The sequence below is a fragment of the Electrona antarctica genome, assembly GCF_951216825.1.
Source record: "Electrona antarctica genome assembly, chromosome: 8".
NCBI lineage: Eukaryota > Metazoa > Chordata > Actinopteri > Myctophiformes > Myctophidae > Electrona > Electrona antarctica.
In genome coordinates, this window is record NC_136789.1 from 26027752 (window position 1) to 26037217 (window position 9466).

A 9466-nucleotide genomic window follows, 5' to 3' on the forward strand; every position below is an offset into this window, starting at 1 on the left:
TTTCTCCGACAACTGAAATCAACTCCTTGGACGGACGTAATGAAGGAAAATCATGAACACAGCTGATGCGCAAAAAAAGAGAAATTCCTCAAGATGTGTCCGGTCCGGTCTCTCTCACTATATGTGTGCACTCACTGCAAAATGTGTCAATGCATGACAACTATATACCACACCGCCAATTATCTGCCGCTAAAAGAAAAAAAGGCACTGATTTATCTCAAAGATGGTGGTGGAGCGAGAACCATGCAGGTCTTATTGTTGAATAAAGGATCATCCAATGAATTGGCCGCAGCTGCACGGGGACGTTTATCAAACTTGATCTGACGTTGAATTAGAAGAGCAACCTCCTCCAGTCCTCACGTCACTGCAGAGTTGTGGTGTGTGAAACGGCGCAGCCACTGGTGTAGGCTATAGGCTACTGTTTGGCGGCAATAACAGACCATCAGACATGTAGCCTATATAAAGCGCTTTGGGTAATTAGAAAAGCGCTATATACATTATATTATATACATTTGAGCTATTATCTATAGTGAATGTTTGGCCGGATCAGATCATGAATGATTAAAATGAATTCACATCACACAAAATCAATGTCGTAACAGGCCAATTAGCTATACATTTGAAGTGTGTCTCTCTCTCTCTCTCACTCTCACACACACACACACACACACACACACACACACACACACACACACACACACACACACACACACACACACACACACACACACACACACACACACACCCTTAATAGGTACAATCATTTACAGCAGGGGTTCTCAAACTTTTTGGGCCCAGGTACCCCTTGGAGGAGAGAAATATATTATTTACACCCCTCATCCTCGCAAGATAAGCATACTTACTACCTTACATATATATGCCATTTGGAACCATTTTATTCAAACAGAAAACACTATAGGACTATTCAACTAAATTGTTCAGGGGGCCACATTGTCAGAAACCCAAGGGTCCAGACTGCCCCCAAGCTTTTAATCTCATATACACTTGACACAACATGCTGGGCATTCACATTTCATATAATTCACTATAGCCAAAAAATCACACCCGTGTGAACTGAGTGGTGTAAGGTCTTATATAGCCTGATCAGCTGTGGTCTGACGTAATGTCTGACGTAATGAAATCACACCCGGGTGAACTGGGTGACCGTAGCAACCATGCTCATTTTTTCTGCACAGACAGACAGACAGACAGACTAACAAAGCCAGTTGTAGGAGTGGTTTACACCACTCAAAAAGAGATTGCGGATCCCCAAGTCGCGGACCCCACTTTGAGAACCGTGGATTTACCCTCCCAGGTTTTTTATCACTCCTCTTTCCTTGCATAAAAGCTGGTGTAATCTATATGCGTTTTGTTGGACCTGGCTGTTTTCTGTGGTCTATGTGTGTGTGTGTGTGTGTGTGTGTGTGTGTGTGTCGTTTATTGATTTGGCATACAAATATGATCATTCTGTGATTATATATCATATCAACTAGACCAGTGCCCGGCAAGCACAGAGTCAGTAACGATGGAAGTTGTCGTTGAATCACCCGGCTATATGCAATACCCGTTGTAGAGTCAGAGTACCCGTTCCACCCATCTGTCCCTTTTATGCCCATATATGGAGATTTCTGTATCTGTCTCTCTGTGTCCCTTTATTCCTATATATGGAGTTCTGTGGGGGTGTTGAACGCGATGTCGAATTTGAAGTCGGTGGGGGCGAACCATAGAGTAATACAAGGATAGAGACTAACTAACTTTTGGTTGTCAAATGCGGAAGTGCAACCGAGCGCTCAATGTTAAAGCTCAGCTGCACCTCGTCATGAATCCACGGGTCCGGGTCCGCCTGCAGTTCACGCTCCAACCACTAGGGCCGAGTGCTTCAACGCTTCAACGAGTGCTTCAACGCTTGGGGTGAACGGTTCTCGAGTTATATGGACTACAGGCATGTAGTCCATGTAACAGGCATGCCCAAATATGGAGTGTTGTGATGTCAGAACAGGCCAGCTCCATATATGGAGCCTGGGCAGGGGCCCCTGCAGTCCAGAGTCCGGGCAGAGGCCTTTTGTGGTGGTTCTGGACAACCGTGGGTCCGACCGACTGGACACCGGGCACTGCACTCCCAGTGGGGGGTGGAATGCATGTGTCGGTGGGGCGAACGGTTCGAGTTACGTGGATTACAGACGTACACACACTCGAGATATCATATGACTGATTTTGCTATACTGCACAATACAGAAAGAGAAACAAAAGTGGTTCAAAATATTGATGGAAAGCATGAAACATTTAGGAAGCTCTACCATCTCAAAGCCAAATCAGAAGATACCAGGTTATGAGTCATCATCAATATGTCATGGAAATTTTAAGTGCTCCAAAGTGAAGTCTGCAATAGGATAAACTACTAGCAAAAATGAATAAATGTAGCATTGTACTGCAGCCACAAGTTGCATATATCTGCCTTCTGCCTTTGATTTTCTCCTCCAATTGTATATTGTAAAATGAGCCTTTTGTGAAGACCAAAGAAATATCCTTGAAATAACGTCTTTTTTATGAAATCCTGTATTTCTGATGATATACAGTAGGATTGATACTGATGCTTGGTTACTGTAGTCGCTCTCTTCTCTACAGGTTAGACTGCGGGTGCAGTGAGCTCACAGATGTCAGATGAGGCCACCACCACCACACAGCAGCTCTCTGGCAAACTACAGACAGGTTACTGCAGCACTGCATCATGAGCCCTTCTGGTTTCCAACAAGATAAGACCATTCTGGCTGTGTAGGGTGATCTTGACCAAAGAAAAGACTCAAAGGGCAGTATTATGCGTGTCTTAAGTACCAGGTCTTATTACTTAACTTAAGACCTGGAGGCGTGATCAATGCCATTTGGCTATTCTGAGTGGCCAAACACTAACAGCATTGACCACGCCTCCAGGTCTTAAGTTAAGTCATAAGACCTGGTACTTAAGACACGCATAATACTGCCCAAAGTAACCTTTAGTAAGGTCTTCCAGTTAAAGTGATTATTTGTCCTGAATGAGGACAAAAACCAATCTGCTTTAACCACCGTATTCTGCCGCGAACATTCAGCAGAAATAACAGATCTACAAGCTCACAACATATCATGTTGTGACCGAGTGTGAGCTTGGCTATTGTCAGTGAAGATATTTGGTGTAGAAGTGGAAAAGGAAAGGACCAAGTAGACCCCTGGAGTGCAACAAAGTATATTGGGTTTAAGTGGCTAAGTAATCTCTCTCTCTCTCTCTCTCTCTGATATACACACGCTTTATTAAGGTTCAATTGAGTGTAAATGTCAGCATGCCTTTCCAGCACCTCCTATGGAGTTTAAGTAAACGATGGCATTTATAAAGTGTCGACCATATGGTGGGTACAATTAATAGCAGGGTGTTGTTCTGACATCGCCAGCAAGAGCTTAAATGGCACTGTGATGACAAAACCTAAATATTACAGTGACATAACAGCTCTCTAAATGTTTGCCTCAGGTATTGAATGTTGTTGTTGGGATTGAACCACATAATTAGACGCATACTATATTGGACCACCAGATAAATACAGACATTGCAGCAGCAGCAGCACGCATACTTAATATTACCTGTCAATACAAATATGTCAGAGTCTGTGAACTCTGTTCTGCTTTATATTTAGTAATAGCTTGTTATAACCCACAGAATTACACACGCACACAAGTTGTAAGCCTGAGGGAGTAGAGTGGCCTAAATACAGGCAAATGCAGTGTCCCACAAAGCACCATGAAGCATGCACAGCGCTACAGTCAGACACATCAGCCATCTAGAGTAATTAAGTCAGCAAAATCGTTTTTCCAACACTCCAGCCTGCCTGCTTTTAATCAGAATCTTTTCAATTCAGTGAAAATCCTGTCAGACAGGTCACATTATACCAGGAATAGACTTGTGTAAAGAAAGCCGTATAATCACTTTTTCATTTATTTTTCATATTCTTATTATTCTTATTAGTAGTAGCAGCATTAGTGGTTGTATTTTGATGAATTTATTTATACTTTATTCATGGTAACCACTTTGGGAATTGGTCATTATAGACAAAACTAATTTAAAAAAGAACAAAATACAGTAGCAGATCAACAAGCTCCCAACGCGTGTTGTGAGCGTGTATAGATCGGCTTATTGTTTTCTATTTTGATGCCACCATCACAACTGGCATGTCACACGTGTAACTAAACTTTATGCTGTGTGTGTGAGACATGGCAGCTGTTGCCAACAGCATTACCCAAGTGATAAGTAATCAAGACTTCTGAAGCGATGTTTTTAAAAGTCATTAAAATTAAACACAGACATATATAGTGCCAGTAGGTGTGTAGCTACTCAAGGACAAGACAAGACAAGACAAGAATAACTATGACACGTCAGAAAGTTGAGAAGATACAAAGAACACATTGATTTATATCAAAGTCTCACTTTTCTAATGTTCCCAAACAAAATGGCCACATTAGTGTTGATGCAGCTTCTTTTAACCCATTCAGGCCTGACGTCGAAATTAAAAAAAAAAGTTTTCTAAATCATGACAATTTTCGGAAAGATTTTAGGCACATTTTAACGATTTTTCAAAAATAGCAGACCTACAAGTTCATAGCGCGCCACTCGGTGGCGCGCTATGAGCTTGTAGATCTGCTATTTTTCAATAGCTAAATTATAACAATGTTTAAAACACCAAAACGGGTTCCCGCCCCAAAATGGGTTAATGGTTAATGTGGTTAAACGCTAACGTGACATGGATGCGTTCCAGGTCTCAATGGATTAAGTACTGTAAGTGCTCTGAACTGACCCGCTTTCACAAGGTTTTTACCAGCTTGCTCTGAAGTGTTAAATATAATTTATTTCTATTACTTTACTCTGCCATTACTACTATAGTATGCCGTTTTTCATGGTTTTCACATTTTCTTTCTCGTCGTAAACGTTTTTCATGGTATTCATCTATTTTTTCTCGTCGTAAACAATGGAAAACGACATACTATATGGAATTATAGCATCAGAAGACTGGTGTACCTTTAGGGTGTACCATGTTGGCATAATCCCCATCTATACCAGTCTTCTGCCATCAGTGACTCTGATGACATCACTGAAACGCACCTTAGCGTGTCTTCAGGTGAGACGTTTAGTGCCTACAAAACAAACCCTGCTCTCAGCAGGAAATGCCCAAACAAGGCATGTCCTGTTTCCCAAGAGTCTTTTAACTCCAAGAGTGTACAAGTGTAACCAAACGGGTCCATCTGGATCCATTTGTAGACCGTGTTAAATTAACAAGCTTTTATTTACTGTAGGTAAATAAAGAATGGTCGACTTGGGCCATACTTTTCATTCACAGGGTTGACCGTTTTGTTAACTATATTTACATCGGCCTGGGCCGTGGCTCAGCGGTCCAGGCACCTTGGCTGGTAATCCAGTCTGGCAGTGTGCCGCGGGTTCGACTCCCGATCCCGACAGCCTTTACTGCATGTCACCCCCCCCCCATCTCTCTCCCCATTTCCTGTCAGCCTACTGTCTGTCCCTCCATAAAAAATATAAAATAAAAAAACTATATTTACATCATTTCTAAATGGTCGGTACACAGCATTTGCTTGACCTTCAACAACACACAAGATAACTTGGATTTTAGGGCTTTTAGCAACTAGTCGACTATTCAACTAGAAGACAAGAAATCCACTAGTTGACCTTGCTGATGCTAGTTGACTAGTTGATAAGAAAATAAAAATGTTTTCTCGTTTTTGTAGGCCTCAAGATCAGCTAGAATGCTAGATTATAGTCACCAATGTACATAGTTTTTAAATGTACAAATAATATATTTTTTTTTTTTACATAATAGGTAGTTATTAACAACTAGTCGACTAGTAAACTAGGCAACTAGTAAAAATCACTAGAAATGAAAGCCCTAACTTGGATTAGCCTCATTCTAACTCACTACAGGAAAACAGCTAAATACATTACTGTAGTATAATACTGTACAAGTCAGTTTGAAGATTGGACAGTACAGTTCACCGCATTACCCCCAAGCAATGCCCCAGACATCCTACATCTATAAATAGGGTTACTTGGCTGCCTCTTTACCCTGTAGCATGGCCTGCCACGGCATAGCGCAACCATCCACCATCCTCTGATCCAGCACACAGCGCTGGTGGTGGACCCCACTGACTTAATGGATCACATCAGCCTCACACACAGCACCAAGTTTGCTCTAGCCCCAGGTCCTCAAGAACTTTGACAAAATATGGATTGGGGCGCACAATCCATTCCAAGGTCCACACCATACAGTAAGTCCATAATATTCTCTTCCTAATACCAAATAAAAGGAATGGAATGCTCTCTCCACAATACTTGGCATCTGCACGCGCATGGGCTAAATATGACTTTGGGAGTACAAAATGCAGAGCTGATGTTAATCAACAGATACATATTAATTGCCATTATGGCCAATAAAGGCAAATGAGAGCAGGATGTATTCATTTAAGCAGGAAGGTCAATGAAGAACAAATTCTCAATTCCAATTATACCCTGGCAACAAGCCTCTCATATAGGGAAACATAATTATGTGAGAAATTAAACGCACAGTAAAGATGGTGAGGAGCACAGAAGGATAATACTATAAATATGAATACATTATAATATATGGAAAATTACAAAAATAGCAGGTAATAACAAGAGAAGTATACTGGAAAATAGTGTCTTCTAGTGTCTTTGAAAGTATATAGGGAGGTGAAACTGTCCTGTTTTTAAGACATATATTGTGCAAGTGTGTTGTCCGTCTGCAACACACTTGAATGAGGACTGGCCTCAGGAGGACACGAGTTTGGGGACACGTTGGTAATAGATGAAGGGCAGAAGATATATTATGGCCGAAACTTGACATTTATAATAGGTTCCCCATCAGGCCATCTGGACTTTTATAAATGAGCGTCAGGCCCGGATTTCTTTCTTTTTTTTTAAACTGGATATGCGAGCCAGTTCACAGAGGAATACAAAATGCAGTGCTGGCAAAACTAGCAAAATCATAAAACATCAAGAGCTCAAGGAATGCTTTTGCTGCTCTTTTCAATGACAGCAATATAATCTGCATGGGTGAAATGTTAATCTGCACAATGGTTTAAGTTTTCAGAGTGAAGTATGAGCATTGAGCTTCATGAGCGTCATATGAATCATGTGAACTCTGAATAAAGCCCCCCCAAAAATGAACGAAAAACAGTCACTAGCATCGTGTACAAATGTGTTTACCGTATAAAAGGAGTGAGATTATATATAACGATTTATGCTTTGGCGTACGACAGTGCCGTGCGATGTGCTATCAGCTTGTATACTGGCTATTTTATGCACACTACAACAACGTAGTACGACACGGAAAGGACCTTGGAACACAGTCACAGGCCTTTGTAAAATAAATCAATGAGGTTAAGCCTATAAGAGTGTACTGTGTAGACCCTCCAAAAAACGCAGTCATACGATTTGTCACACACGTTACAGCAGTGAAATTTGTTCTCCGCATTTGACCCATCTCTTGGGAGCGCTGAGCTGCAGCCGTGCCGCGCTCGGGAATCATTTGATTATTCGATTTGACCCCCCAATCCAACCCTTTGATGCCGAGTGTCAAGCAGGGAGGCATTGGGTCCCATTTTTAGTCTTTGGTATGACCCGGCTGGCGATCGAACGCCGACCTCCCAGTTTCAGGGCGGACACTCTAACCACAAGGCCACTGTCTGGTTAACGCAGGCACAAATCCTTGATTATGCGGGCTAAAATCCTTGAATATGTGGGCTAAAATCCTTGATTTTGCAATGAAATATACAGGTTTTTGGAAAATTCCAGACCACAGAAAATCCACTCAATTTTCAAAGTTCAGGTTGGGTGGGTGAAATTGAGGTCATAAAACCCAAAAGAAAAACTAAAAATGAAAATAAATGAAAATGAAACCTTTCATTTCCTGAAAAATGTATATTTTTAATTTCCTGAAAAATGAATATTTTTAATTTCCTGAAAAATGAACATTTTGGAGTTAGGTGGTTTCTTCCTGACAGCATGAGATATGCATGTTTTATGTGATTTTATGCGGTGAAGTTGCAAAATATGCGAGATGTTTGCACGATTATGCGCCCTTTTTGAAAATAAAAGATTACCCCTGCATAACTGTGTCTGACCCCTTTTGGTGTTTTAAGCATGTTATACTTTAGCTGTTGAAATTTTTTGAAAAATCTTGAAAATGTGGCGCAAATTTGGAATATATATATTCTTTCACAGCGAATGTTTTTAACTCAAATCTTTGCTTCTGGGGGGGGGGGGGGGGGGGTCCCTGGAACAACATATTTTCAGATGGGGGTCGGTGGCCAATTACATATAATTCTAGGGGTCCTTGACATGAAATATTGAGCAGCACTGACACAGAAACATGGGGCATTTCAGAAAACTGTCAGGATTTAGAAGACATTCGTAGAATCGTCCTCAGGTCAAAATGGGTTAATGCAGTGGTCCAAGGTTGTTTGCTTGGACTGTAGAGAGATTGGCACATGAGTGAGTTTTGTACGCTACTAGGAGCACCAACTTGCTCATCCCACTCACTTACGTTACATGCCATTAATTCTGAATTGTTAATAAATGAGAGCTGAGAGCTTGTCTCCCTTGCATTCCTCTGCTCAATTATTCATAAGTTACTATGTTATTTCGCTTCACTATGGTACTAATCTTCCAGCCCAGCTGAGGAAAGTGAACTGATGCGTTTTTTTACCTGGCTTATGCATTAAATGCTAAATGGTAAATGGTGCATTTATATAGCGTCTTTATCCAAGGCGCTTTACATAGATTGTGCATTACATTCACTCATTCACACACACATTCATACACCGATGGCAGCGGAAACCATGCAAGGCACCAACTAGCACATCGGGAGCAATTAGGGGTTCAGTGTCTTGCTCAAGGACACTTCGACAGTAACTCTGGGGGAGCCCGGGTTCGAACTGGCAACCTTGCGGTTCCCATCCAGGCACTCTACCCCTGAGCCACTGCCGCCCTTACAGGAGTAACAGTGTTGACATGAAAATGTTTTTTTTTTTGCGAGAGGCATACTGGAGGGTGGCTATTTTACATTTAAATCAAATAGACCTATGGTTGAGGATTATTCTCACCCAGAATTCTTGCCAGCCTATAAGAACCTTATCTATTGTCTGTATGTTATTGTTATATAATGTAGTTTATTGTGCATACATTCATATCTTCAAGTTCTTCATTGGTCTCAAAACAAAGAAACTGTATAGCTATTACCACGAATCAATAAAAACCTAAAGACCCAAACCTAGACTAAAAAAAGAAATCATCCGATTTATTTAATAACACTGCCCTCTGCTGGTAAAGACAACAACATACATTAGGACATTGACACCTACTTTTCATTATGAAAATTGATTGCTAAAAGTGGTTATCAATGCTGTGTTTGGAAGC